This window comes from Manis pentadactyla, chromosome X (genome assembly GCF_030020395.1).
Source record: "Manis pentadactyla isolate mManPen7 chromosome X, mManPen7.hap1, whole genome shotgun sequence".
Lineage (NCBI taxonomy): Eukaryota > Metazoa > Chordata > Mammalia > Pholidota > Manidae > Manis > Manis pentadactyla.
Genome location: NC_080038.1, coordinates 109572619 through 109596289, shown reverse-complemented (window position 1 = coordinate 109596289; position 23671 = coordinate 109572619). Strand labels below are relative to the sequence as shown.

Sequence of the window (23671 nt, the reverse complement as noted above, 5' to 3'; positions counted from 1 at the left end):
AGCATGAAGCAGCAGTTAGAGCGGTCGTCGCCCCTTTTCCCTAGCAGCAGCTAGAGTCTCTATCTGTAGAGGGGAGAATGAGACAGGGACCATAGGCTTAGACAGTGTAAGGTGAGAGCCTCCGGAGAAAGCAAGGCGGGATATTTGCAGTCAGAGCAATGTAACTACATGCTAGGAATCCCCCCTACTAAAACTGTTGAACATTCTTCAGTGAGATCAGTTAATGTTCCCCAGATAAAGAAGAGTAGCACATGTTTTATTATGCTAATCATTTGTAATTGTGTATAAGATTCACTATAGCATACTAAAAGGCCCAGGCCTATGTGCTGTCTTTCCTCCTTCAGATATGAAGAGGTAATTTTGCAAACTGAGCAACTAACTTAGCATGCAGACCCAGCTGCAGATGGCATAGTAAAAGGCAGGATTCTTTAGCAAATAGACAATACCTCAGCCCACCTTGGGAGCTATGCTCCCACACCAAGACGCCGGTATCCCAGAGAAAAATCAAGGCAGGAAATTCCTTATGTTAAGTTAATTTTTAATATTCAGAGAACACTTTACAAGTCCTTCCCCAAGGCCTTAGAGATAGTCCCCACCTTTTTGGAGAGGCTCTAGCACAAGATCTCAAATCCCTTATTCTCTCGAGCTCCACCCTCCTTCAATATGTAGATGATCTCCTGTGTAGTCCCTCCCTACAAACCTTTCAACAGGATACTATTCTCCTTTTAAAATTTTCTCTCAGAACACAGCTATCAGAGTTTCACCCTCCAAAGTTCAGCTGTCTGCCGCTCAGGTCACGTACCAGAGAGTTCATCTCTCCCCGCACTACAAGGCCATTACCATAGACAGTAAAAAACTTCTCCAAACCATGCCCATTCCAAACACCAAGCAACTCCCAAATGGCAAGGACCATACACAGTAATCCTTTCCACGCCAACTGCAGTTAAACTCCAGGGTCTTCCCCTCTAGATACAGAACTCCCACCATAAGCTGTTTGTCTCCCCTTATTCCCCTCCCACCAAATCTCCCACCGGTTCCTACTCCTCCACCCTGTCGGGACCTCTTACTCTCCACATTTCACGCTGCTCATCTCCACTTCCACCCATCACTGAAGAAGTTTCTGCCAGCACCGAGTCCTAAGACCTCCCTTACAATGGCCATGCGTCATGCCTCAAGATCGTTAACCCTGGTCTCAGCACTTATTCTCTCACCAGACCTATCTTCCCAACACCAGCCCTTTCTTCTCTTTCAGACTGTCCAAAAGATTGCACCATCAAGGATTCCCTTTGCCCTACAGGTTGCTTTGCTGCCTACACGTATGTCCCAAAAAATGCTATTAATTCAGCCACCCTATGTAAACATAGCAATCAGCCCAAATGTAAAAAATTTCTAACCAAACCTTCAACCAGCTTATATCACAGGATTACCAACCCCTCTCCAAAGACGATGATCCTTATGGAACCTGGAACACGCCATCGCCACTGCAGACCAAGGGCTCATCTGAGGACTGCCCCCCATCAATACAAAAATGAACTTCATTGCCCCTAATCAGCAGGAAGTAGTTACTGAAGACTAACCCTCACCCCTTCTCAAATCCTCTACCACTTATAAAACAGAAAAGGGAGGAATGTAAGAATATAGTAATTTATCCTCCATTTGCCCCATGGTCCCAAGCACATAAGCCGGTGAGAATTATGCCTGGGCTTGCCTGGGGCTTACCCTGCCTTATCTCTAAACAACCTGACCCTCCCAAAGCAACAGGCCGCCACAATAAAAGGCACCACGCTGCTGCCCTCTCTCTCTCTGTCTCTGTCTTTCTCTCTGCTGCTCTCTCTCTCTCTTTGTCTCTGTCTCTCTGTCCCCCTGCTCTGTCTCCCCCCCCTCTCTCTGTCTCTCTGCTGCCCCCTCTCTGTCTTTGTCTCTGTCTCTCTGTCCCGCTGCTCTCTCTCCCTCTCTCTCTCTCTCTCTCTGCCCCCCCTCCCTCTGGAGCAGCCACTCTCTCCTTCAGATAATAAAGTCTCTTGCGTGGGCCCGTGTTTCCTGAGTCATTCTGGGTAAGGAGAGTCGCGGCGAGATACCCTTTCACTAGTAATTCTCCTATGTGAGTCCTTGAGGCTTATATGGTTCTTTAAACAGTTTCCATGCACATCATATATGACTCACTTGGTAAAAGTTCAGTTACATCTTACTTCTCAGGAATGTATCTGTTGCCAAGGGCAGGACCCCAAGATGTGATACTGTGTGACACTCAGACTATGGCCAGCTGAAAACAAAGCCCAAAAAGACTTGGAAAGAAACTTTGACCCCCCACCCCCACCCACCGAACTTCAGAAAATGAATTTAGATGGAGGACCTGCTCTAGTAAACACACTACCACCATAATCACTACAGTATAATAGGAACTTGGGGTGGTAGACAAGGAGGAATTTAGCAAAGTCCGTTAAAATCCCTCTCTGTGCCCCATTGTTTCTGTGTGGTCCAGCAAACATTTATTTACCAAACATTTACTTTTTTATCTTCCTGTGAATTCCTTCCCTTTGAAGTCCCAGACCCCTACCCCCTTCTCCTTAGTTCAGGGTGACAGATATACCTCATTTTGCCTGACTGTCTTTGGAATCTCATGTCTATGGATTCCTTGGATATAGGTAATTAAACTTGTTCTTTTTCTCCTGTTAATCAGTCTCAGGTCAATTTGGGTCTTAGACCAGCTAGAAGGGTAGAGGAAAATTCCTCCTCCTCAGCACCTAAAACAAGGCAAACTCACACTCATCTCTCACTGTTACATTGACTTTTGAACAACCTCAGCTATTCGCTCAGGCAAGTACACAAATTCCCAAACTGTTCCACTTACTACATCTGGGGTTGTACTATAACCCCAGTATAGTTATATACAGAAGGGAATAAACTTCCAAAAACACTGGCCCCAAAATTTTAATTTAAAATCTGCTTTCTTTAGTTCTTATAGAGAGTTATTTCTTGGTTGATACTTTGAGGGATTGTTATTCTCTGCAATACTGAAAAGTAACAAATTTTTTCTGTTTTGTTTAGCAGTAAATTGCCTGAAATTGAGCCAGCCCAAGAACATGTAATTAATATCTGTCAGTCCATGCAAGTAGCTCTGTATTGTAATTAACTTGTACTTTGTAATTTCTTAGCAAAGGTCTTTCACAGTGAGAGTTTTATCCTTTTAAAACTGATTAATTTTGGTTTTGCGAAGACAGAAACTCAAAATTCACAGGCTGTCGCTCACCCTTTTCCTATCCTGTACTAACTAGGTTGAATAATCCATTTGTGATTCACATTTTCATTTTTTTAAATATCAAGGTGTTAATAAGTAATATTTGAAGGCTAACAAAGCATATGGCAGTGAGAAGTTTGCATAAAAAAATATCAGCACATTCATTAAAGAAGACAAAATAGAGACTACAAAGTAATCAAGATGGCACCATCCATTTCTAAGACACAAATCAGTAACCTTGTTTCTTGGAACACTGGAAGAGATGGTTTTTTAGATGCTCTGGAAACTGAAAAATCTCATTTACCTAGAAACCTTGTATATATAGAATGCAACGATGAACCAGAAAAGAAGTATAAGTAATATATCTCGAAGTTCACATCCACTTCATTAATAAGGACATTATTTCTCCTTTTAAACAAATCATGTCTCCTAGTTTCTAATTATTTTCTTAGAAAATGGGTTCTATTTTACAAAATTCATTGTTCAATTTTTTTCCTGACTTACTCATCAATAACACTAACATGTAAAAGTTGGGAGTCAATTATCAAAATCATTGTTGTGGGCTAAAATTTACTGTGTGGGCTAAAATTTATTGTTAACAAGACAACAAATGTGTGAGTCAGTAGTAAACTGAAAATTCATGAGCAATCCAAGAAATCCTTTATAAAAAACTAATTTGTTAGGAACTAATTTGCAATTATACTTCAGTAAGAAAAAGAACAAATCAGAAATAATATTAACAGAAAGTGTATAGTATCTATATGAACATGGCTATAAAAATCTACTGAAGATCTAAAGGGCAACATACACATGTATACATACGTGTGTGTGTGTGTGTGTGTGTGTATACAGAAAATTTTATTATTGGATTATGTTTGGCCATTAGTCATCTTTGTCTTTCCAGTATTTCCTCCTATCTTTTTTTTGTTACCAGTGTCTTCCTTTTGGGGAACTCTTCTTTCCCCACCTTATATGGTTTTGTTGAAGCTTCTTTTCCAAATCAGTGGCAAGTACCCTATCAGTCTTGGTCTATAATGGTAACTTAGCTTCTCGATCACTCTAATGATCCTACTGACCATGATTTGTTCCAAACAAGTCAGTTATAGTCCTCCTTAATATTTCCAAGGTAGAAATTAAGGGAAAATATTCTCACTTCTTCTGGATGGTCATATGTAAGAATGGATCTTTAGAGATGAAAATAGCCACATTTCTTGACACATAGAACAGCTTAAGAGAATGGGGATAGCACCTGGCCAAAAGCTGAAATAAGAAATGAAGGAATGGGTCAGGGAGTTGTTCTGACACTTCTCATGTTCCAGGATGCCATCAACTCTAAGATCTGTACAACACCCTATTGTTAAAATAAAGGGAACTTCATTTAAAATGGAATTGGGAAGCCCTGAACAGGGAGCCATCATGAATCTACCACTAGCTGCAGTCTCCACAAACAGCAGAAAGAATGAAGATAAGACTTATGTTGATAACATAGGATGTTCTCTCACATAGGAATTTCATCTTCTGCTTTAAGAAAATGAAGGAAGATCCCTCTCTGGCCCAGCAAAACACACTAACCACCACTTGTAGTCAATGGGAAAGCACCACAACCACAAACTCTTATTCTTCCCCACTGAATCTTGTTCAAAACAAGCCTCCCCAATTTCCTCCAAAACCTAATAAAAGCTGGCCTTTCTTTTGTTTCTTCAGACTTGCTTAGGGTTAGCCATAGTCTGCTTGTCCCAAATTTCAATTCCTCCGTCATTCTGGAATAAAATCATTTTGCTAGTAAAATAACTGGCTATTTTATTTTTAAGTTTGACACTACCTTATTTAACTTCAGACATATGTACCCTGACATTTGCTATATTTAGTTAAGCTGGTTGGAATCGAGCTTCTAAAAAAACCTAATTTGGATAAAACGAATAATATGGTCCAATATCCTATATTAAAACCTCATACAATTTTCTAAAGAAACTTAGAAGCTACAAGAATGTTATTATTCTGACAGTACCCCTACAAACAGAAAAACCAAGAAACAACAATTAAAAACATAAATACAGTTGACCCCTTGAACACCACCAGTTTGAACTGCATGGGTCCATTTACATATGGATTTTTTTCAAAAAGCACACTGGAAATTTTTTCTTGAGATTTGCAACAATTTGAAAAAACATCTTTTTCTCTAACTTACTTTATTGTAAGAATACAGTATATACACTGTATACACTGATATAACACAAAAAATACATTAATCGACGGCTTATATTATTGGTAAGGCTTCCCACCAACAGCAGGATGTTAGTAGTTACATTTTTGGAGAGTCAAAAGTTATACATGGGTTCTTGACTGCATGGGAGTCAGTGCTCCTAACCCCTGTATTTTTCAACAGTCAGATGTAAATACATAAAAAAATAAATAGAACGGACATAAATGTCCCATTTATTATTCTGAATGGCATCTACCCATGTTATATATAAAATACTAACTTGTATATTCCCATAATAGTTTCAAAATGAGATACTTGCTCAGGTTTTTAAAAAGCTTTGACTAAGATATCACATAGTATAATAAAAATACTCAGTTATAATTTATAGGAAGTCCTCTCTGCTTGAACAGCAACTTTTTCATGTAAGGTACAGTAATAAGAACTAAAATATGAAAATACAGACTTGATATTTCCAAAGATGTACAGAAATTTATGCAGTTTACTTTATCACTGCTTGAATGACGGCCACATCCTGATGGAATGGCATAATATCCTCTCTAAATGATATTTTCTTATCATCTGCTGGGAAATACAGTCATACTTCCCTGCTCTTGAGAACAGTTGAACTTTAAGGAAAAAAAGATGTTGAAAGTAATTATTGAAAGAAAATTAACTTTTCCCTTATTGATCTTACATGGATGACCACTTTCATCTAGAGAGGTTTAGAATGACAAGGATTTTTTTTAAATTTCAAAAACTAATCAATTAGAAAAAAGAAACTTCAGTATAAGAGCTAGTCAGAAAATCACTCTCAGCATTTCACAGAATTGTTTCTTCATCTTTAAATGAGAATATACTAAGGTGTCCACATCAGAAGTGTCTCCAACAGAGTAGAAGGACCCTGATTTTGTGTTCTTTAATATAAGGATTCAGCAGAAGCAGAGAATAGTTTTATGTTAACCAAAAATATCTGAGTCTATTTGCAAGTTTTATATGCCAATGCAGTCAGGTAGCATCTGCATACACAGAAAATCTACTATCAATGAACATTTAGTTCTTTGAGTTTAAGAAACAAGGAGAGACAGAAAGCACAATAAAATAAAAGATAATATAATTGAAATGCAATAAGTTGGAAGAGTCCTACCTTTGAAAAGGAGTCAGGAGATCTCTACCCCCAGACTTCAAACTACTTGAATGCATAGGGTATGTTTTTGTCTTTAATGCATTTAGTACAGAGTCTGGTATCCATTAAGTCTTCAAAAGATGTTTGTGTGATTGCACTGAATATCAAATTCAAAATGACTTTCAATAATTTTTAAAAAGTGCAAAATTTGTTACCAAAACTGCAGCTGTCAAACCTTTGCTCTCAACCTTCATTGTGACATGGCATAGCCTGGAAACACACTGTGACACTCACTTTCTGTGCAGCAGTGAGAGAGACTGGAGCCTCATTAAAATCAAAATGGGGAGGAAATTCTCCTTGTGGTCTTGCACATGATAAGATGTGATTGAAAGTCTTTAATGCTCCACTTCCTAATGGTCTGTGTATTTCACTCTAGCCAAAGGTTCAAGTCATATTAGAAGCTTTCCTTGATTATTCCTACTCAATAGTCACTCCTAATGATATGTGTTTTACCTTTTGATTAAAAGTGAGTATAAAATACATTTAAGCAGAAATATAAAGAGTGATGACAGCTAATGCTACTTTCCATGGTTCAGGAATGCATTATCAATAGTCAATTGAAAATGATACTACCTGCATTAGTAGGTTGCTGAGATAATAATCATTAAGAATAGATTATGCAATGGAAAATACCTTGCACATATTAGGTGTTATATAAATATTTGTTGAATAAAAAAAATGAAACTTAAACTTACATTTTAGCTATGATTATATTTACCTTCTAGTTACAATAATTTTACTATTACGGTATATCTCAGCCCCCTCAAATTTCAATTTTGAGAGTCACTGAGTTTTATAAACAATGTTATTTCCTGGTTTGAGCTTGACCTGTAATACACTCAAATTCAAGGAAGGAAATTTATAAATATGCTGATCATATATGAACCTTCTTACATTTACCTGCAATTCTACAAAAATTTTCCAAGTAGCATCATACAAGGTTTAGTACAAAACTAAAATAGGGAATCTCAGGTGTTTTATCACTATTTTCATCTTTTGGGTGTACATTTTATTACTGCAACATGATAATCTGTTAACAACACATGGCTTAAACACTAATTGTGTTGTTTAGAAGAAGACAGAAAAATACATTGCATTTCAAAATCTTCAAGTTTCAAAACATTACTGATTTGTTAAACCTTGAGGCAGTTTAATGTAACACTTTCACTGTTCTGAGAGTGTCCCCAATGCACTGATCCCAATCAGCTGGTCAATCTCTCTCCCAACGAAATCAATCATGGTGACAGTTGCCACTATGGCCTCCTCCCTGTATTTTCCAAGCATGGAGGAGGACAAGTGAGCACCTGCCTCCTTGATTTTAGATTGAGAATATTCTTGAACAAACCAGGATTCTTTATACTATGGCACAATACAACCTTCTGAAAAAGGCTGGGAGCCTAATGAACATGTCCATTCTCTGATCATGACATTTTCCTTCAAAAAACAAATTCCTCAGAGAATGTGTAAATGGAATTTAACAATGTTTACAATGTAATCATCAGTAAATGGCATTTGAGATGTTTATTTTACATTGTTTTATCACATTAATATAAATCAATTAAAGTTTGATCAAAATATTTATAGAACTACTTTTTGTAACAAGAGAAGCCATTTATTTTTCTTTTGATAACAAAAATAATGTACTAAATATTCAAGCAAAAGCAAAACCAGAAATATTAAAGATCAGTAAGGTTATTCATTCTTCCCTTAGCATATTATTGAAAGAGTTGATGTGCTATATAATGTAACGAGATAGTATTACATAATGGCCAAAAACATATTACGAACGATCACTTTTAAAGTTGTATAAGGATTCCATTTACAACATATATGAACTAGATGTTTACTAACCTAAAAGGCCCTGGTATATAGCATCTCATGCCTCTGTATTTCAAAACTGGATAGAGACAGATGTTGTTAAAACCTTATTTGAAGGTATTTAAGCTCACGGACTTTGTCCTTAAATTATGAATTTCTGTGTTGTTTTGGACTCTCAGGCTATTCTGTTGTCCCCTCACAACTTGTTCTTGATACATGGTTCACGGAATGAGTAGGTTCACGTTAGGTCATCTGAGAAGTTCACTCCCTGTTTCTGAAAGTCTGTAAGTGGATTTGTTTGAGAGAATCAGTGAAACATTCCATTTAATCAGCCATTTGTTTCTACATTAAAGACTAAGTGATCTATAACTGTGCTAGAGAGCTCAGTCAGTTGCCCTGAAACACCATGGATAGAGATCTGTCTTCTCATTTTTCTTTCTGTCTGTCCCAGAAAAGTTTCATATCTCTTCAGGAAGAAAGGGCATATGCACCATCCTGTTAATCTCAATCCAACTTCCTTCCTTTTTGTTTTTACACTCACTCGCCTTTAACCAGACCTGGCTTTCTTCAGTTGCAAAAAAAAAAAAAAAATGAAACCTCCCCATTGCCTTTTAAAAAATAAATGTGTCTTGCTCAAAGTCTTGGCTGTTTGGGTTTTCTGTGGCTGGTTACCTCATCCCAGTATCAGTGTGAGCATCTTTGCTTTGCTTCTCTCATATTATACCTGGCCCCTGTGACAGCTTTTGTCACCAATCTCTAGAAGTTTTGGAATGAGGCACAGAATTTGGATCATGATCTTATTTTAAGACCAATGATTAAACACACACACACACACACACACACACACACACAGAAAATGAGTAGAGGTTTGAATTGTGTTTGCTTCTACACCCTGAAATAATTGAGCCTATTTTCAAAGTTAATAATCTACTTTCAAATTTGGCCTTAATTTTAAACATACAAATAGTCAGAAATGCCTGCAGCTTAATATTTCAGCACATTGTCAAGCGATTCCATATGCTTTTGGCTTCTCCTCTTCCAAGTTCTCCCTTTTCAGTCTATAGCTTTCAAAGTTTAAGTGCTTTATAAATCAAGGGGGTAGAATAATCTAACATGACTGGTAGAATAAAACAGTTTGATTTCAGATTCACGTGCAGTATGTGACTGGAAACACTGGTGGTGGAAGTGCTTAGAGCAGGAAAGGGACTTTAGAGAACATTTACATAGTCCTTTGTGGAGTGCCTTGCAAAAAGTAGTCCCACAATGAATAACTGATGAGTGGATGATTCCAGTTCACTCTCTTTTTACAGATGAAGGAACTAAAGTCAAAGGGAAGAAGTAATTTACTCAGTGACATAAAGTTGGTCAGTGGCAGAATGAGGACGAGACACAAGAATTTCTACATCCTTATCAGTTAGTTGTTTTACTGCACCCTTCTTTGTATTTAGCCATTTCCACTGTTGGCTGATCAGCTGTAAACTATAATTACCTTCATCCCTAGAATTTTGTCCATGTGACCTCACATCTACAAGGCCCTTTAGCAGAGCAACTCCTTAAACTAGGCTTAACCACTCTAGTCCACATCCATTTATCTCTTCTCTGAATTTCCATAGTACTTACTGTCTGTACCACAAATTTAGAATTTTAGTTTAAGGTTTTATGGATTATTTTCCAATAATGTCACATGTGTTTCTTGTGTCCTTTATAACTTTGTATGCTGCTCTGGGAAAGGGACATTTTTGTGTATAGTTCTTTTATGTACATCAGCATGTAACTGTTAGGTTTATATGGGTACACAAGAGATAGAATAGCAAGCATGTAACTTAACATCCAAACTGGGACATTTTGGAGAGTCAAAGAAAGTATTATTGATACTTATTCAGTAAGTGTAAACTGTGACTATCCCAGGCAACTGGAATGTATAGTCATCCTAATAATAGTTGACTTGTTTAACATGTGCTCAATTACAATCATTCCAATGCTGACTGTACAAGTGTCCAACTGTGGGATACTGTTTACAATTTACCCTATTACACTGAGTTGAATTATTTTGGAAGTAGTAATCACTAAAAAATTAAGACATGTGGAATTTTATTTACTGAACACTTACATGTATGTGTTGTTTAAAAGTTATTACAAATACTTCCACAAAAAATTCATTTGTTGTCTTAGTTTTTAAAGCTTTAAGGATAAAGTAAACTTAAATGCAAAACCTTTGTTAGTCTAATTTTAGTCATTCCAATACTGAAAATGTGGCCGAGAGTGAAAAAAAAATGGTAATCTCTCAAATTCCTTCCTGATGGTAAAATATAAAATCTGATGGCTTTTTTTGTGGCACAGTTGAGGAGGGGAGGTCCTGTTAGGTGTTATGGACAAAAACGCTCAAATTTGAAGTTTAAAAATAGATTTAACTTAAAACATCTATTCAAAAAGTATTAAAACACATATCCTAATTTTTAATTTCTTTAGGGATAAAGTATGGAGACATTAGTAAATGAAACAAGTAAATCCACAATAAATTCATATACAACTGGTGACTCACTAAAATTTTATAGCATTTACTCACCCTCATACTATATATTAACTCAATGAAATAAATCTTTACATTGATTGAAGAAATAAGTTTTTTTATACAATTTTCATTAAGTATATATTTTTATTTTCAGATATGTAACAAAGGTTCAGACATCCCAGAAAAAATAGTCCATACTTTTGATTTATTAGTATTACTAAATTAGAGGTTTAATGATAAAGATTCCCTGCAGTCGAATGAATTTTAAGCACTAGAACAATGGCAGTTACACCATCTGCTCCAGATAGAAATTTGCTATCTTGACAGTAACAAAGGACGAGCAGGCAGTCAGATATATCAAGCTGGCAAAAGGGCAAATGCAATAAGGGAAGAAGCATTTCTTAGATAAATTGCTTTTTCTGTTGAATATTACATTCTCTACTAAATAGCACTTCGTTCAACAATAAGCAGGTGTTTATCAAAGAGAATTTATAGTCTTTATCACAAAAACTATTTTATATTATGAGCAAATCTAAATAACCATATTTTCCATCCTCAAAGTTCTAAATGAAATTAAAGTACACCAGCAGAAAAAAAAACAAAAATAATGACATGGGAAACAAAATAGCATGTTGCCCTTAGGAAAAATGCTGAAAACAGATATTACGTTGACAGAATCTCACCGACCTTCATGGACCTCTGTGACAAGCTGTAGAGTACATTATTTTAAGAAATTAAGTTTTAAAAATCTGTTTAAAAGCTTGTCTTCCCACATCTTGTTATCAGTGTAGTATGTGTATGTATGGCTGAGCAGGAGTAGGGGGATATTCAACTATCATTTATTCTGCATTAAAATAATAAGGGGAAAATAATAAAGCTCTGTATCATTATAGTACAGTCATTCACAAGGTTAGTAGGTCATATGAACACTCCATCTTGTTATATTTCTAAGGAAGAAGGTTTTTATTTTCATTTCAAAAAGAAGCCAAATTCTGTAACCTCAAGACAAGTTTACATAGAGGCACATGACCCATCTTCCACTTCCATTTTGTATCACGCACATACCTGATTTTCAAATTTCATTTATTGTTGGTTCGATAGTGTCAATAAAAATTACAGTTGAAAGAACAATAATTTTTTTTAAAAAGTATGACATATAAAAAAGTCTTTCTAATGGATCCTTGTTAATTGTCAGGAAAAATGTGCCGTTTTTTTTTTACTGGGTTTTGTATTTTAATTAACAAGGATTTGTTTAGTTCAATAAAAATTTTTCAGTGATATATGTTTTATCTCAATTGCCTGAAAATAGTAAGATCATAATAAGCTGTAAGTTGTGCACATTCTTTCATAATGTTGGCCTAATTTTCAGAACACAGCTATGACCAGAGTTTAGACCTATGAGCCTAATGTCTTTTCTGGCAGAGGGCTCTAAAGATATTTTCTAGTAAGGCAAGTTTACCATCCATAATGTCACAAAAAGAGTGTGAGGTCTTTTGTAATTATTTCAAAAGAATTATTTTTACTTAACATCATGGATTCATCTCTCACAAACTAATCTTTTCTGGATTTTAAATGACTTTTCACTCTATATCTAATTTACCACACAAAATGGTGTCACATTTTACATGGTGCTAAAACTATGGTATTCAATTTTCTAGAGTTTTCTTGTCTGGTTGGTTGAGTTCTGGTTACAAGAAACTGACTGCTTTCATAGATAACTTAGATAAATATATCCATCAGTAATTATTTATTGAGCTTCTATTTATGCCAGGCACTAAGGCTAATTGCTGCAGTAAGTATGAAGATGTATGAGAAGATAGAGTCCTTACCTTCAAAGAGTTTACAACTTGCTAATAAAATAACAACATAAATGAGTAAAAAAAATGGGAAACTGGTCATTGCCAAAGTGTATGGTAGAGGGGAGATTAGTTGAGACTTGAGTATTCAAAGGTATTATGAAGGAAAGAAGGGGCCAGGAATGGGTATTGAATGTAGATCTAAATCATAGAAATAATCAGAAAAGGGATTCTGTTGGCACTAGGTTTAAAGCTGTTATGTTATGTATAGGGAATAAAGAGGCTGGGGAAGGCTAGTTTGTCAGGAAGCTAGTAGGAATGTGGGGAAATAAAATTCTCAGGAGCCAACATCTGCAAGATAATTATAATCTCATTTTTATCACAGCAAAAGGAGAAAATAAGTTTTCTCTCTTGTTCTACTAACAATTAATGGGCAATCTGCCAAGGAATTTAAATGAATTTATCTTGTAATGTAATCTCCATGACAATCTTGGATCATTACTGTAGTGTCAATCTTATTTTATGAATTAGGTTACTGAGTCTAAGAAGGGTTAATGTGAATTGCTAAGAGCTATACAGCTAATAATAATGGTGATAATAATGTAATAACAATAATATCTGTCAATTACTTCTTATTAATTTGATATAGACATAGTCACCTTTATCTACTTGTAGCAGGCACTGACCTGCTTGATTTGTCTCTCCACCCCCTCACTTTATTAGGCAGGGTCACAGCACCTGGGAGACATGTACCCCCCTGCATGCAGGAGTGGCCCACAGCATGACTCTCCCAGCTTTGAGGAGGGATTTGTTTTTGCACTGTTTGATGCCCAGTTGGTCAGGGAGAAGCCCAATGGGTCACTTGCCAGTGCTGTAGACAATAGAGCTAGGGCTGGGACACAGTGCTCTGTACATATGAACCAGCTTGGATGAGGGGGTGGATAAGAGACCTAAAACATCTCAGAGTCCATTGATTCATCCACTCAGCATGGCTACTGTCCACATGGGTCAGCTTCAGGCGAAGAAAATGTGAGTTTAGCATCAGGCAGATCTGGGTTCAGAATCCCATGAGCTGTGGAACCTGGGAAACTCAAGCCCTCTTGGCCTTTGTTTCCTCATGTTAAATGGGATCAATAATAACCAGTTTATTGACTGATGACTGTGGTGAGAATTGGAAGAAATAACTTGCAGAGTCCAGTCCAGTACCTGCTATTAGTAGATGTTCAATAAATAACAGCTATTGTCACAACTAAACATTTCCCACCTCACCAATGGTGATTCTCTTTCAAATTACCATTTGTGAGAAACTTGGTTAAATTTTTTGGGAATTTATTTTTTAGTTAATAATTCTACATTTTTTTTCCTACTCATGTATTCCCTGCACAAAAGCCAAGTTTCTTTATACCTAATCATTTATGTTGGCTAAAGTGTTGAATATGACTATTGAAAATTGTTTAAACTTTCCTAACAAGAATTTGTAGATCATTATCCTTGAATTACATGAAAGACAAAGACACATCTTTCCTGCACATCTGGAAGAAACTCACCTTCTCCCAAATGCACAAACCAGAAAACTATCCATTTGATGCACTTCCCATTTTTTCTCTTGGTTATAACTAAAACCCTGCCACCTCAAGCAGCCACTGGCAAATAATCATTATTCTTTCTTTTTTTATGATTTGCTTCATGAAGTGATTGACAATATTCTATGAGCCAAGCACTACTCTAAATGTATAGTGTTCCTATAGAAACAAGCCTTTCTCTATATCCTAGTTTTGCCCTGGCCTGTTATGTCACCTTTCCAAATGATGCCCCCTGGGGTGCTCAGCTATCCTGGAATTCTAAGAATAACCTGGCCTTAAGTTTATAGAACTGGATTAATTATAAGCCCTGATATGTCAATCACCATTATCATCTCACCAAATATGTCTCCACTGATATAATTAATTAATCAATTAAAAATTAAAACAACACATTGTACATACATTATGCATACTCAATTTTTAGGAGCTAATGCCTAGGTTTTTATTTCTAAGTAGTTGTGTAAATAAATATTTCCACCAGCAATGCATAAAAGATCTAGTTGATTTACATTGTCTCAAAAGCTTGGTTCTTCAAATTTCTAAAATTTTATCAATACAAAGGTATAAAATGTTCCATGTCTTTCTTTCCTGTCCTCCCTAGATGAGGAAATTTCATTATTAAAGCTGAGGTTTAGAAATTTTCCTAGACAACTGAAACAAAATGGAATAAAATACCTGAACTTCCTCAGCAAAATAACTATAAATGATATTCTAGGCTAAAGGTTCTAAAAAAAGAAGATGACAAAAATAAATAAAAGCCAACAGTACTCGATTTAAGAGTAGGAAAAAAGTGCACTCCAAAAATTAAAGTGCATATATAGGTTTATCTGTGACTATAAAAGAATGTATCTTCCTACCTGAAATTCTAAAATAATGTCGACTTGAAGGGAAAAATACAAATTAACCCTTCTTTCTGTTTTTCCAATAAAGGAGACCTATTTCCAAACTCTTCGTTAATCAGTTAGAATATAGATACCCTTTTGAATATGCGGACTATTTGATAGATGTAAATACAAAAAGAGGGAAAATGACATGCAATAAATTGCTTATTAATTATGGGTTTTAATAGTTTACAACTTTTAGAAGACCATTCATCAGTGAAGCTGTGGTCCATTTGATTCATCATTCAGAGAAATACATGTTCATTATTCCACAGCTTTGCAAAGCTGTTGCTCCTTCCCGGAGTAATTGTTTTATATGCAAGTGTGCTTGCAACAGCCTTAATTCTAAATTATAGTATTACTTTCAATATGCATATTCATCAAAATGCCATGTTGCAGTAGAGATAATTCACATGTAAGAAATTTAGTCAAGGTTTTTATCAATGGCTGTCATTCTAACTCTATCTTTGGTGATGTGCCACTATTCTAATTATACCTAACTATGTCCCAGTAAAATTATGTACTTGTGTAACACTCCTACAGTATCATTCAATGACTTTTGTTTTCATGAAGAGTGAAATTTGAGAGGAGCATACCTAAACAAACAAAAGTCCCTTATATATAGATATGCAGACAAAAAAAACCTGCTTTTCTTAGTCGTAAGATAGATACTCGTTAAACACTGCTCCTAAAAGGAGAGCCAACTCACACTATTTAAGTATCTGTATCAATTTTTGGATATGCCAAGCAATAGAGAACGATTTCTGCCAAAAAGCTAACTACTACTCTTATAAAATCTTGATATTATAAGTCATGACTAATTGATGCACACCAATGAAATAAAATAGTTTTGAGAATCCAATAGGTATTCAGATTTATACCTTCATTCTTCAATGTTATGAAGGTAAGTAACCTGGCACTGCACTTGTAAAGCAGCAGATCTATAAGCTTTACTTTCAGATTGGCACTATGATGTAATGATAAGGTACTCTATCCATGGTCAATGCAAACTTTTTCTCAAGATAACTATACATTTGACAGAACAACAAAATCTCTCTTTTGCTTGCATTTGTTATATCTTTCTCAAAAACTTAATTGATCAACCAGCAAATATTTACGGAGTACCTATCATATTGAAGGTACTTGCGTGAGTGCCTGGATAGGGCATAAAAAGATGGCTGCTTAAAAAAACTATACTGCTTAACAAGATGGAAGAGATAGTGATGGCAAATACATGTTCAATTCATCCCAATTTATAAGCCCTTTATCTGAAGGCTCTCCCGCTGAAATGTGGGCTTCACTGATTCCTCCTCCCCTCTTTGTACCTGTGTACTCCTCATTGCTCAGGGCTCAGTGTTTCGCTCTTTGGAACATTTTTCCTTTTTCTTTGTTTCATATTAAGTAATCTTATCTCACCAATAAGACTATGGGCAATGGGAGAGGTCAGAGATCTTGGCCAATAGTTATCTGCAACTTCCATAATTCTTGCCATACAGCTGATCACATAAGAGTTCTTCATATTTTTTTTGGTATTCAAAGGTATGTTACCCAGATACCTTAGTCCACTTATTCTTTATCATAACTGTCAGACACAAATAGAAGGGAGAAAGATAATGTACCACCAACAGCAATTAGTTTGGGATTCTTCTATAGTCAGAAGTTTACAGAAAATTGAGTGAAAACTTCTGAATAATTTAGAACAAGAAACAGCATCTTTTTCCTGTGACAGGGGTAGTGTTTTGCTTTTTAAAAACTAGGTTACATCATTTTACATTCTGATGCAAACTTAATGCATTACCTAGTAATGTGAAGAATTAAAAATAATGATCTTGGATTTATATAATTTCCCCAAAAAATACACTGAGAACTTTTATGCTCTCTGGAACATGATATCATAAAGAATAATGAAGGCATAGCTGCTGGATCTGTTTCTGCCAACTCTTACTATCCAAATTGTCACTGACCTTGCCCTGAGGCTTTAGAGAGTCTCTCTATCATTTCCTCTTCCTTTAATTCAGTGATTGTTCCTTCTCCCAGCTATAACTCTGTCATAGGGAATCTAAACTAATCAATTATGGAAGAGGAAGGAAAATTATTTTTAAATGACAGAAATTCAGTGTTGGATAGCAATGACATTAAAGAAAGTTGTCTGGGAACAAATTATGGATTATAACATAGGGTACATAGAAACTTGATACAAACCATATTTGTTCCTTCCATGTCATTTGCTCTGGTACCTCCCTTGGGAATTTAACATAGAAATCAATTCCCTGAGCTTATGAATATTGAGAAGTGATTAATTTAATTCAACGTTTACTGAAAGGCTGTGCAGACAGGACATAGAATATTAAATAGATGACCAAATTTGGAAAGTTGTTACTTGGAAAAACTTTTACCACACCAGAGTCCCAAACACTGGAAAACTACCTGGATAACTATAGCATGACATGACTCTGTAGCCACCTGGTGGTAGGGGATGTGTGTTACAGGTGTAATAATTGAACTTGGACACGCATCAGAATTGTGAGACAAAGATGAGATCCATTCCCGTATTTCTAAGTACTTACAGGAATTTCTCTTTGGAAGAACTACTATAAAAATGAGCAAAACTCCTTAATCAGCATCTTCCTCTTACTATCTTTTCTGTGCTGCTCTCACCTTATCTACTACCCTATCTCACTACTGAGTATAACCTAGTAAGGTCACAGCCCCCATCAACCCTGCCTCATTCAGTGCTCATTGTTTTCCAAGCTTCCTGTGACAAACCCCTGCCCCCTCCCCCAGGGCTCTTCCTCTTGCCCTCTCCACATTCGACATTCAACTCTGCCTTCACTGTTGAACTCAAATCCACTTTTTATACCTTATTATAACACAAATGAATCTTTCTTTGATTTCCCTCAATGACCTTATAGCTTTCTGAGCTATCTTTTCAATGATAAGCTCTCAAACATTTTTTTCACATAGAATCACTCTTTTTAAAAATGTACTTCCTATCTTTCATTTGACAACTTTGGAGAAGACACTGAAATATCAGGTTTTTTAAGGATGCTAGAGGCACTTGCTCATGATATCTTTTTCCTTTTAGAATCAGAGGTTACTGTTAGCCAATAACAAAGATCTGTTTGTAAACTGGAAATTCCACTTACCCTTTAAAGGCATGAGAAGTGCCAAAACTCATTAAAGTGAATATTAAATGGAGAAAAGTACCAAGGAGCAAATAATATAAGGAAGGTGTGCTGCACTTAAATGTTAGTACATCAAGTACCAAAATCAATTTTAAATATAATTAAAAAAATAAAGTGTAATAAAGACTAATTCATTTGTGCTGTTCCATCTAGGGGAACATGATGTGTTTTGTTAAAAGGAATTTGCAGAGATAAGTATATAACCAATTTAAAGAAAGCTTTCTTTGCAGAAATGTAAAGATATAAAAATAACAAATAATAATGGAAATGAGTCATTCATTCACTCTTTCATCCAATATTCTTTTAATGCATTTATCAAGTAGCTTTGAAATATCAATCAGCAGTGCTTCAACTATTAAAAGACAACTTTTCTACTGGGGCACAAATGAGTGAATTATACTATTTTCATAGGATTATGAATAATACTATTTTGTGAACTAGATAAATACTTAAATATATATTTAAGTCCTTAGAGAAACAAACTATAGGAAATAGTGGATGGGGCAGGAGAAAAACCGTCAAAAAGTTTGAAGTATGTGCTGACTATTTCATCCATAAACCCTCTGAACCTCCTGATTCTAAGCACTTAAACCAAAGTCATTTTCTAGTTAAACATTGTTTCCTGAAGATAAACTGTGATGCTCATCACCCAGGGGCATGCGATTAAATAATTAGAAGTATCAATGTCTACTGTCTTATTTGACATCCTTCAAGAGAAAATTTATAGGTTTTTGACATGTACTAAGTAGCTTCTATATGCTGGAAACTTGAAGTGGGTTGTTTCATGCAATCCCTCTGAAAAATTTATATTATACTGACTTCCATGTTATGGTTGAGGTAAGTAAGACTTAGAGGAATTCAGTAAATAGCAATAATACTAATGACAATAATAGCAAGAAAACAACAATAGCTAAACTGGTTAGCATCTGGTATGTGCTAGGTATTTAATATTACCAGATTTATATAATAGTTTTTCTTAGGCAAAGTCCCTCAGGGGACCTTGGATAAATCACTTAAGCCCTCTAGGCCTCATATGTCAAGTATGGGTAATATCCACTTTCATTGGAATATTGTGAAAGTTATATGGAATAATTTGTATAATTTTCAGCAGATTGCTCTGCCTTGAGTAGATGTTCAATAAATGAGAATTTATACTATAATTATATATAAAATCTCTCATTTGATGGGAAACCTGGTCACAGGTCCTGTGAATGTTAAAAAAATGTGTAACTTCCTATGTCTACACTTGCTATTCATCCTAACTTCCATTAATTAAACCATGTTGTCTTTCTATCATGGTTAGTCAGGATTTTAAGTCACTTAAAAATTTCTAACAAAAATTTTAGCTTTCCTTCTATTGCCAAAAAGTGGAAACTCTTCTTCGGCTCTGCCTCCATTTTCTCACCACCGGGTATGACTAAGCCACAGCTACTGGTGGATGCACTCCCCATTTGGGGGGAGAGCTGTGTAAATAAGTGGGTAAAAAAAAAAGATCTGGGTAAATTAATTCCCCATTTATTAGATTTTGGGGGAATTTAAATTAATTCTTGCAGTCCCTTGTGCATGGTAATTTCTCAGCAAATCTTAATTCACTTCTAGCCATTCCAATGAACCATGGCTCCAAAACAAGTGGACAAAGTTCTTTTGGGAAGGAGGAGATGGGAAATAGAAAGGGAATTACAGGAAGTGTTCCAAAAAGTACTGGGATTGAGTTAATTTTGTACTAGATATTCCATCTTTCCTAATTCCCAACTCTGGGGTGTTCTGTAATATTCATCATGTCACTCCACTGCTATTTCCAGAGAAACAATAGAAACATGCTCACTTTACCTCTCAGCATGTATGTCTACTCTGCAGCTTATTAGCAAAGCCAGACAGATGCTGAGGCGTTTGTAGAGACCATTTTTTAAATCTTCGATCCTCAGTTCTTAGCTTCCTTTTATAGTCGGCTGTGTGCTTTGTAACAATGGACAAAAGCTTGACGGACTTGCTCTGTCTGGCTTTGTGATACGCATTTCCCTTTTCATCAGTGAATTTGCAAACCCTGATTACTGATATGCTTCTGCAAAGCTTTCACATGAGAACAATCTGCTATCACTTGCAGAGAGTTCTGACCTTTCAAATGTCATTTTTACTGGTTTCCTCAATCATTTCTATTCTCTTTCTCTCTCAGCAGACCAGTCCTCTGGAAATTCTACAATGTGGAACTTAATAGCATCCCTCCCCCACCTTCTCATTCTGCATACTCACCTGACAGCACTAATCATTAAAATTTGAAAATTAAATATGCATATATGGGATCCCCATTTCCTTTGAGCCTTCTCAGTTCAGAAGAGCTTATTGCTCTCATGCCACACTCCTGTGCTTCAGTTTAGAAAATACTAATGGTGTTGCTTGCCTATGCCTCTGTATTTCACTACTTCCAAGTTCCCTGTCCAAAGAAGCCTTACTTCTTCAAGTGCTAGCTCAACCACAATCTTCCCTACAGAGCTTGTCCCACCACTCACCTCCAGTCTCTGGCAAAGTTGTCCATTGGTACTTTATACTCTAGCAGAGTGCTTGGCAAACTAAAGGCTGATTTTGTATGGCCCGTGAGCTAAGAATGGAGTTTACATTTTTATATGGTTGGGGAAAAGATCAAAAGATGAGTAATAGATCAAACTAAGTGAAAACTGTATGAAATTCAAATTTCAGTGTTTGTAAAGTTTTATTGGAACGCAGCCACACCTATTAAATAAGTCACCTATGGCTGATTTCATGCTACAACAGCAGAGCTAAGTAGTTGCAAGAGACTATAGGGTCCACAGTATCAACAATATTTATTCTCTCACCCTTTACAGAAAAGGTTTGTTGATCCCTGCAAGTATAACTCATGGACCAGCACCATCAACATCACCTGAGGGATTGGCAGAAATGCAGCCCTTCTGGCTCCTTTCTGGACCTACTGAATTAGAACCTACAGCTTAACAGGATTCCCAGATGATTCTGTCCACAATAAGGTCTGAGAAACATTGCTCTAGCAATCATCAAGCTGCCTTCAAATTGCTTGTCAATATTTTAACAAATGAAAAAATTAAAACATGACTAGGATATCAGAATGTATGATTTATGGTAGATATATGTAATTTAAGATAGATTTAGGTCACTGCAAAGTAGCAAAGTACAATTCGGTGGAATAAAAATAAAGTACAAGATGAAATTAAGGCAGAAATAAGAAAGCTTAGTCAGGAGGAAATATGAACTAAGAATCATATCACTTAGTAATGTATTCATTTAGTAACATCACATTTCAATTATATTAATATATAATTCATATATTCAATGAAATATTCATATTATTTTCAGTATGTGTGTGTGTATATATATATGTATATATTCTATTCTTTAGTGTAAAATGTAAGACCCATTAGCAATAATCCTACTTTACAGTTATGCTAGAATTCATTTGTCACAGATTTGAATTTACTTATTTAATAATGCATAGCAGTGTTTTATGATTGGGTTATTTGATTTCTTAAAATGTGAATATGAAGCTCTTGGTGCATGAAACAGGGTGAGAGAGACCTATTCAAAATCCCTGTTGGACTGATCAACAATTCAAATGTGGTATTAGGCATTAATAGATGTCAGCTGCTTGTATAGCTAATGTTACATTTTAAATCATGGCAATATTTTTACTGTTGTCACAGTTAGTTGGTGCCACACATGCAACCCTATCTTAAGGTCCTAGTAACTGAGGCTTCTAATTTTTCACCAGGTTGCAATATTTACAGCTAGCTACTGAGACAAAGAGAGAGAAAAAAATATTCTCTTCAATTGAACGACCACAGATTAACCATTTCAGAAAATCGCATGATTGACTTTTTAATAGATAACACCTATTTGTTCATTAAGTTATTCAGTCAATGAATATTTACTGAATTATATGTTAGGCACTATTCTAGATCTGAGAATACAACACTAAGCAAAGCAAATACTGTCTTCATCTCATGGAGTTCACATCTGGTAGAGGAGATAGTATTCTCCAACTAATCACAAACATAAATTACACAGTGTAATCAATGAGGGTATTTAACAGACAAAGCTCACCTCAATTTAAGAGGGTAGGGTGGGCAGTATGGCTTCCCTGTATCCAGAAGAAATATCTTTAGATTGTGCTTTTGAAGGCTTAGTAGGAGTTAACTGGTGATGTGTTAGGAGCAGTGGGAAATGTAAGTATTCACAACAACAGAGAGAACATTTTCAGTTTTCAATGAACTGAAAGCAGACAGTGTAGCTAAAGCATTCATGAGGCGGGTGAGAGGAAAGAGGAAAATATAATACTGAAAAGGAAGACAGGGGCCAGATCAGGTGTTATCTCTCACAAACCATGATAAAGATTTTGGTATTTATTCTCAGAGCAGTTAATAATTGTGAGACTAGATTCTGTAGTGCAAATGTGCAATTGGGGAGATTAGGAAGAAGGCTGTCCAAGTTTTCAGACAAGAGATAATGGAAAGTGCTGGTAGAATGATGGTAGAAATGGAGTGAAGATATTTAAGAGCTAAACTGACAGGAAATAGTGATGAATTTGGTTAAGGGGTATAACGGATAGGAAGATGTTCAAGGATGACTGATAGTATCTTGCCTAATCCAGCCATCTAAATGACAGTGTCATTACCAATGATGCAAAGACACTTACAACCGATGTTCTTAGATAATTAAAACCCTATGAAGTCAATGAGAATACTCTATGGAATGGCAATTAGCTATATATAGATTTTAATTGATGTACACTTTTAATGAACATACCACAGATATATGATTCAATTTTCATATTTTATTAGTATCTTTTTATTAGTTTAGTATTAAATAGTATCTCTAAAGATACAAATAAAGCAATTTGGTTTTAAGAAAGCTAAATGAGGTATAAAGGTCATATCAAAGTGTGGGCAAAGGGTTTGTTTGTGTTTATACAGAGGACCAAAGCCTAATTTGGCTACACAGAAAACGAATTAAGATACGATATGAAGAAGAACTTCCAACATCAACATCCTCTGGAAGAGTCATTCCAGAAGATGAACATCAAAAAACTTCAACAAAGATCCTGGAGCTGCTGCAGTTGTAGCTGCAGTCATCTCACTGGTTCCTGGACTTGCCATTGGAATGAAGAAGGAGATATCTAAGCTGGCCTGTGCATACAGTAAAACAACAAATTTGACTGGATCTATACTGTCGGAACTCAACCAAGAATTAGGAGAAGTGCAAGTTGCAGTGCTCCAAAATCGTGCGA

At 35.8% G+C, this 23671-nt stretch overlaps 1 protein-coding gene and 1 non-coding gene across 2 annotated transcripts in view; both read right to left on the bottom strand.

Moving 5' to 3' along the window:
• HTR2C (5-hydroxytryptamine receptor 2C) overlaps positions 1–23671 on the bottom strand; it is a 443326-nt gene that overhangs the window by 367773 nt on the left and 51882 nt on the right. The gene's annotated exons all lie outside the window — the stretch shown is intronic.
• Positions 13496–13624, bottom strand: LOC118928249 (small nucleolar RNA SNORA35). Its single transcript, XR_005031157.1, has one exon. It is a non-coding gene; the product is annotated as a small nucleolar RNA SNORA35 (small nucleolar RNA).